Here is a 7,627-nt window from a genome sequence, read left to right on the forward strand (position 1 = left end):
TCCACGTTTGCCTTTGCCTGTGTTTGTTTGTGTGCGTGTCAGCCGAGCTACGAATGCTCTGATTCTTCTTCGTCCAAGAAGATACGTATGCATAGGATGCGATATCCTAGCGAGCATGTGTCGTTTCCCCAGTCCGAACTACTTCAACTCTGATGTCTATGCCTGATAGACTAAGTAGGCCCAGGATGCGATATCCTGCCGAGTCAGTTTTGTTTGTTTCCTGTGTCTCTTTCAGCCAGTCTGTGTGTGTGTGAGCAGTGTTTTAGCAACCATTTTCCTTCCTATTGTGCGTGGATCCTGTCGAGTACGACGGATGCGTAGGGGTGCTAATACCTTCCCTTCGCATTGAAGGTGAGAAAAACAAGAAAGGGGGGGTTTGAATTGTTTGAAAAATAAGCGCTTTTCCAAAATGAAAATCACACAATGATTTTATACTGGTTCGCTTATAACACAAAGCTACTCCAGTCCACCCGGCCAAGGTGATTTCGCCTTCAACAAGGACTTAATCCACTAATCTTGAAAGATTACAAACAACACCTAAGAGAGAAGAAAATCTCTTAGTCTTCCCAAGTCTACAGACTACACAGAGTCACTTGAGGAAATCAAACAAATAAAAGATACAAGATATGTAATCTAGAGTGCTTCTAAGAAAGCAAGTATTACAAACTTAAGAACAGATTTTTCACTTAATAAGCAAAAGCTTAGTGAAATTCTTTAAGAGCAAAGATGATTTTCTTGAGCGTGAAATAATTCAGTATAGTTTTGGCTAGTTGATTTCTTGTTGCTGAATGTTGATTGCATCTCTATTTATATATGAGTTGGAGTAGAGTTGAATCTGGTGGATATTAAACTGAGTTTACTCCATCACTTAAATAGCTTCTGCAGTTTAACTTTTCATCTTTGAAGTGACTACTTACCACAAGTAGTATCTTCTCTCTTGGAAGTGGAGATTAACGTCTCTTTCTCTGTTTAGGAAATCTATTTGAAAATCTTTACTTGACTTGAACGTTACTTCTTCATGATTAGCAAATCCATAATCAGAGTATTTGTGTTTCTGGAGAAACTAGGAATCTTGCTTCTGATGTTGATCTAAATAGATTCTTCAGAGGGCGTTGTTCAGAGTCAGAGCTTCTAGACTTTACTTCATGTTCAGATGCTTCTGATACTTTGTAGTTTTGTCCAGAGTCAGACTTTCTTGAACGAGATTCCACTTCAGATGCTTCTGATACTAGAGAATTTGTATCTGATCTTGTTGTGCATCTGATGACATCATCAGATTTATTACTTCTTTCTTTAGAACCCTGCACACTTAGAAACTTTTCGTTAGGGTGCCATTTTTGGTTTCATCCTTTGTTATCATCAAAATCAAGGAATCTGTTGTAGAACAATTTTTGTTCTTACAATCTCCCCCTTTTTGATGATGACAAAACAACTTAAAATAGCAGATGAAACATGAAATAAATAAGATCAGATAGACAGAAGCTCCCCCTGAGTTAGTGCTAGGGAGTTCAGAAGTTCTTACCAGAGCTTTCCAAGTAATGAGATTTCTGAAAACTTTCTGCAATTTCTTAAATTTAATGTTAGAGCTATTTAATCAGAGCTATTTTTATCAGAGCTATTTCTACAATTGTTGCAGAGTGCTTAAGGTTTTTAGACAATTTTCATCAGAGCTATTTAATGATTTCTCCCCCTTTTTGTCAGAATCAAAAAGACATAGAAAATAAATAATTGAAGAGAAAAACAAAACATTGTATTAAAATATAGCAGAAACGAAAACCAAGAGAACACAAGACATCAGAGTCAGCAAAACAAGAAAGCAAAAACAAGAAGGCAAGCAAAACATAAAATCCTAAGTGCCTAAGGGTTCTGAGGCAATTTCTGCAAGATCATGGCAAGCATCTTCTGGATGTTCTCATTGACCGTATCTTGCTTGTCCATTCTGTCTCGGAGGATATTCTGATCTTCCTTAAGGTCCTTCAAAGTCTGAAGAATCATGGGAACAGCAGTTGAAGACTCCCCCTGAGTCAGAGCCTGCTGGGCTTCAGCTTCTGCAGCAGCTTGAGCTTCTGCATCTGCCAGAGCCTTAGCTTCAGCTTCTTGTTGCCTTAGGATTTCTGCTTCTTTTGCCAGTCTTTCTTCCTCTAGTCTTTTTGCTTCTTCTTCAGCTTCCTTAGCCAACCTTTCTTCCTCAAGCCTTCTGGCTTCAGCCTCTCTAGCTAATCTCTCCTGGAGTCTTTCCTCAGCATCTCTGATGTAGCCATTTCTGACTTGTTCAGAGACACTCTTCAGCCTATAAGACTCAGAGGTCATCCAACTAATGACTCTGTTCCAGTGTGTCCTAACAGACTTAGGATCATCACTGACTTCAGAGTTGTTAGCCAGAGACTTGATCTTCTGGATTGAAGCTTCTGCTACCTGCCTGATGGCTTCCTCAAGGGTAGGTATGGTAAGTTCAGGTTCAGGTTCAGGTGAATGAGGTGGAGAGTTTGGAGGGCTAAGATTTAGAGTTTGAGGTTCAGATTCTGCTTCTGGTTGAAGTTCAGAATCTGCTTCTGGTTGAAGACTGGGGGATGAAGCATAAAGAGGATTTAGGTCTAATGGGTCAGAGTCTGGTCCAGGTACAGCGGGAATAATTGGTGGGGTGATATTAGAGGTGTAAGGATCAGATGGTTGAATTTCAGAGGGTAGAGTTGTTGTTTGTTGTGGAGGAAGTGAAGTTTGGAGGGGTGAGGTTACTTCAGATTGTGTTAAAGTTTGTTGTTGAGAGGCAAATCTGTTGGCATAGAGAGTGGCTATGGTTGGGGATTCAGGATCAGAAAAATCAGGGTCAGAAGAGAGGGAAACATGAGGAGGTGATTCAGGTTCAGAGGATGAAGAAGAAGAAGAAGTGCTTAGGTGAGTTTGTGCAGGTATAGAGGGAGGAATGAAAGTTCTAGCTATGTTTAGAACTGGTGTAGGTTGGGAGGTTCTGGTGATTGAGGGTGGGATTTCAGAGGTAGTATATAGGGGAAGTGTTGTGAGAGGATGAGAAGAAGCCATCATAGGTACAGAAGTAACAGGAGGAACAGACTTACCAGTTGAGATTTGCAGAGGAGCTGAAGATCCGCTTCCAGAAGCTCCTTCAAGTCTGGCCTTCTTTGCTTTCCTTGCCTCAGCAGCTATCTGTTTCTCAGAGACACCTCTCTTGTATCTGACTAGATCTTCTTCAGAGTCCAGACAGTCATCGAGGCTGAAGTCAGATATATCCACACCATCATCCAGTAGACGCTGAAGATAGATGGCAACAGCATCTCTTGGCTCGTTCTTGAAGAATCTGGCAAGGCCATGAGGCATCTTCCTCTGATCTTTCAAACTATTCCAGGATACATCCAGAGTTGGCTTGACTTGTATTTTCTTGATTATCCCCATGCTCTTGAGGTTTCTGGCGTTTAGAGGCTTTCCCACATCAATTGCCAGATCATCCATACATCTGGTCTTTTCCAGTTGGTCAACCAATCCATGCTCAATGAAGACATCAGAAAGCAATCTTCCCAGAGGGATGTAAGACCTTGGCTTCATATTGTTTCTGGTTTCTTTGACAGAATCCCTCAGATATCTGAACAGGAGAACAGGGAGGTTGATCTGGATACCCTTCTGAATACAGTATAAAATGCATTTTTGATCAGCATTTATGTAATCAGAGGAGTTGGAGGCTGGGCGATGGTGAATAGTACCCAGAATGATTTTTAGCCAAACTCGGAGGTTCTGGTGTAGCTCCTTGTTCTTAGAGGGGTTTCCTTCAACATTGGGTTTGAAGATTGTTGGGTTGATAACTTCAGTGATGCGTTTTGACCTAGGAGGAATGTTGTAGATCCTTTTTCCTCCACTTTGCTCCATATTCAACAGGGAAGCAATAGACGCTTCTGTGATAACTATCTTCACTCCCAGAACAAATGAGACAATGAATTGGTCATCTGCATCAGCATGTCTCCAGAACTCTTTGACCAAAAGAGGGTAGATTGGACCATACAACCTTTGAAAATAGTTCTCCCACCCTTGTTGACGTAGTTCTCCAGTTAGATCAACGCCATTTCTTTTTAGGTTGTCAAAATCAACCAAAGATTCACACAAAACATCCAAACCTTCAAAGGGAGTTGAAAGGTTTATGTGGCGTTCTCGGTCAAGAATGTGGGGTTCTTGATAAACAGGGGTTATGGTGACGCCGGTAACAGTAGGAGTTTGAGTGTTTGAGGTTTGGGGATTAGAACTGGATTCCATCTGTTGAGAGAAGTTAAAAACTTCTTGTTGTTGAGCATCCATGAAGAAGAAAAAGATGAAGATTGAAGAACTTGCAGAGAATGCTTTGAGAGAGGGTTTAGGGTTTTAGAGTGAGTGAGAGTGATAAGTGTGAAATGTGAGAGAAAGTGTTTATATACTCTAAGTAAAACACATGCAAAACGACACCTCAGAAAGCGTTAGACACAACACTCAAAATAGCACGCTTGGGGGAAAAATGATTACAGCTAATAAATGAATGTCTAATCCCAACAGTACGCACACTGCTCTAGGAGATTTCAAACGTTCTGACCTTTGATTTCTATTGACAGCTGTCTAGAAGTTCTAGGGTTAGACGTTTAATGCTCCACGTGTTGATGTATCTGATCTTCAGGAATACCAAAGGATTGGTTTCTGAAAATTTCTAACTCAGATATCTTCTTAACTTGTAGAAGTATCAGAGTCAGAGGCAGAAGTGTATTTGTTTTTATCAGAGTCTCATTTTACATGTTCAGAGCCAAGTTTTACTCAGGGCAATTTTTAATGTTCAGATTTTCTAATATAAAAAGAAATCTATCTTCAGCTAGAGGCTTAGTAAAGATATCTGCCCATTGATGTTCTGTATCAATGAACTTTAATGTTACTATCCCTTTCTGAACATAGTCTCTGATAAAATGGTGTTTTATTTCTATGTGTTTGGCTCTGGAATGTAGAATAGGATTCTTACTTAAACAAATAGTAGCAGTATTATCACAAAAGATAGGAATGTTACTCTCAAATATCTGAAGATCTTCTAGCTGATGCTTCATCCAGAGCATCTGAGTTGTGCACAGTGATGCTGAGATGTATTCTGCTTCTGCAGTTGATAGAGCAATAGTTGACTGTCTTTTGCTAGCCCAGGAGATTAGATTGTTTCCCAGAAGCTGGCAATTTCCAGAAGTACTTTTTCGTTCTATTCTATCTCCTGCGTAGTCTGCATCACAGTAACCAGAAAGTCTATACTCTGATGTTTTCTCGTACATCAGGCCCAGGTTAGGAGTTCCTTTCAGATACTTAAGAATTCTCTTAACAGCTGTTAAATGAGATTCTCTAGGATCTGATTGGAATCTGGCACAAAGACAGACGCTAAAGAGAATATCAGGACGAGTAGCAGTCAGATAGAGAAGAGAGCCTATCATACCTCGATAGAGCTTCTGACAAACCTTGTTGCTTACCTCTTCCTTTTCTAGAATGCAAGTTGGGTGCATAGGAGTTTTTGCAGAGTTGCATTCAGTCATGTCAAACTTCTTCAGAACGTCTTTGATGTACTTGCTTTGATGAATGTACGTGACTTCTGGAGTTTGATTAATTTGAATTCCCAGAAAGAACTTTAGTTCTTGCATTAAACTCATTTCAAACTCTGCCTGCATTAACTTAGAAAATTCTTGGCAAACAGAAATATTAGCAGAACCAAAAATAATATCATCAACATAAATTTGGCATATCATGAGATCATTATTAAGGTTTTTGCAGAAGAGTGTAGAATCAACTTTCCCTCTGATAAAATTTTGTTCCAGAAGAAAATTGCTTAAGCGTTCATACCAAGCTCTGGGAGCTTGTTTAAGTCCATATAAGGATTTCTTAAGTTTAAAGACATGTTCTGGAAAATTTAAGTTTTCAAAGCCTGGAGGTTGATTGACATACACTTCTTCTGAAATATAACCATTAAGAAATGCACTCTTGACATCCATTTGGTATAATTTGATAGAATGATTAATAGCAAAAGATACAAGAAGACGAATAGATTCTAACCTCGCGACTGGAGCAAAAGTTTCGTTATAATCAATACCTTCTTGTTGACTATAACCTTGAGCTACCAGTCGTGCTTTGTTTCTGACAACTTCTCCTTTCTCGTTCAACTTGTTTCTGAAAACCCATCTGGTTCCAATGACATGAGTGCCTCTGGGTTTAGGAACGAGATCCCAGACATCATTCTTGGAGAATTGATCTAACTCTTCTTGCATAGCTGCCACCCAATCGTTATCTTGAAGAGCTTCATCACAGGACGTAGGCTCAATCAGAGACACTAGTCCCAGAGGAATATCTTCAGAAGTTCTGAAGGTAGATCTGGTTCTAACAGGTTCATCTTTGTTTCCCAAAATCAAATCTTCAGATACGTTAATACGACTTTTAACTTTCCTTGGAATTTCTGGAGATTTAATTTCTTCAGAGTCTGGAGTGACGGTTGCTTCTGGAGTTTTCTCAGATTCTACCAGAGTGATCTCTAAATCTGCAAACTTTTCAACTAGCTTTGACTTTTCAGGGTCAAGCTTATCATCAAATCTAACATGAATTGATTCCTCCACAATTTTGGTTTCTGTGTTGTATACTCTGTAGCCTTTAGAGCGTTCTGAGTATCCTAACATAATACCTTTCTGTGCTTTGGAATCAAACTTGTTCAGATGTTCTTTAGTATTTAATATAAAGCAAATGCATCCAAAAGGATGAAAATATGAGATGTTGGGTTTTCTTCCCTTACACAGTTCATAGGGAGTCTTTTCTAGAATAGGTCTTATAGAGATTCTATTCTGAATATAACACGCTGTATTTACAGCTTCTGCCCAAAAGTGCTTTGCTACATTGGTTTCATTGATCATGGTTCTGGCCATCTCTTGGAGTGTCCTATTCTTCCTCTCTACAACTCCATTTTGTTGTGGAGTTCTAGGGCAGGAGAAATCATGGGATATTCCATTAGAATCAAATAATTCTTCAAAATCTTTATTTTCAAATTCTCCACCATGATCACTTCTGACTCTAACAATTTTAGAGTCAAATTCTTTTTGCACTTTAGAACAGAAACTGGTGAATACAGAGTGAGACTCACTCTTGTGCTTTAGGAATTTTACCCATGTCCAGCGGCTGTAATCATCAACGATTACTAGTCCATACTTCTTTCCATTGACTGATGCTGTTTTCACAGGGCCAAATAAGTCAATGTGAAGAAGCTCCAGAGGCTTAGAGGTAGAAACAACATTTTTCTTTTTAAAAGATGTTTTTGAAAACTTTCCTTTCTGACAAGCTTCACACAGAGCATCTGAAGAAAACTTCAGTTTAGGTAAGCCTCTGACTAACTCAAGTTTAGTTAGCTGAGAAAGTTTTCTCATGCTAATGTGGCCTAAGCGTCTATGCCATACCCATTGCTCTTCGTGAACTGACATTAAACATTTAACATTTTGATCTTTTAAATCAGAAAGATTTATTTTATAAATGTTGTTTTTCCTCTTGCCTGTAAAAAGGACAGAGCCATCGTTCTGATTTATGGCTTTACATGTTTTTTGATTAAAGATTACATCATAACCGTTATCACTTAATTGACTTATGGATAACAAGTTAT

This window comes from Lathyrus oleraceus, chromosome 7, assembly GCF_024323335.1.
Source record: "Lathyrus oleraceus cultivar Zhongwan6 chromosome 7, CAAS_Psat_ZW6_1.0, whole genome shotgun sequence".
In the NCBI taxonomy this organism is placed as follows: domain Eukaryota; kingdom Viridiplantae; phylum Streptophyta; class Magnoliopsida; order Fabales; family Fabaceae; genus Lathyrus; species Lathyrus oleraceus.